At 47.0% G+C, this 515-nt stretch overlaps 1 non-coding gene across 1 annotated transcript; it reads right to left on the bottom strand.

Annotated features, from left to right (window-relative positions):
• Positions 1–235: 235 nt before the first annotated feature.
• trnaa-ugc lies at positions 236–307 on the bottom strand. The gene has a single exon. It is a non-coding gene; the product is annotated as a tRNA-Ala (tRNA).
• Positions 308–515: the final 208 nt, after the last annotated feature.

Below are 515 nucleotides of genomic sequence, written 5' to 3'. Positions count from 1 at the left end.
CAGCTGAAAAGTAATATTGCCGGACAGAGCGCTTGCAAAAAATTGATGGCCCACTGCAACAGCGTTGCGGATGACGCTGTGCACGACTGCAGCAAAGATGACTCAGGGTTTTTTTCAAATGGCTATAGCCCAAGCTGCCTGAATGAGCAAAGCTGTCACTGTGACTCAATCAGTTCTTTTCCAGTAGTGTTTTGCCAGACAGAGCCACCCTTTTTTGTCATTCCATAATACCTGGTGGAGATGCCGGGGATTGAACTCGGGACCTCATACATGCAAAGCATGCACTCTTCCACTGAGCTACATCCCCACTGTGTGTGCTGTATTTGTGTAGCCGATGCCGGGATGACAGAAGCAATCTGACTACAAGACTTGTCGTCAACCTTGTACATGGCTTTAAAAGCTGTAAACTGCAACGGCTGGAAGCATAACCTGAATCAATTTCTTGCAGCACTTTGCCACCAATCACTGTAGAAGAGTAGGGCATTTGCTGCCTTACTGCATATAAAAGGCAGATC

This window comes from Plectropomus leopardus, unplaced genomic scaffold, assembly GCF_008729295.1.
Source record: "Plectropomus leopardus isolate mb unplaced genomic scaffold, YSFRI_Pleo_2.0 unplaced_scaffold94275, whole genome shotgun sequence".
NCBI classification, from domain to species: domain Eukaryota; kingdom Metazoa; phylum Chordata; class Actinopteri; order Perciformes; family Serranidae; genus Plectropomus; species Plectropomus leopardus.
Note: the sequence above shows the minus strand (reverse complement) of the source record. Positions and strands in the feature narration are given on the sequence as shown.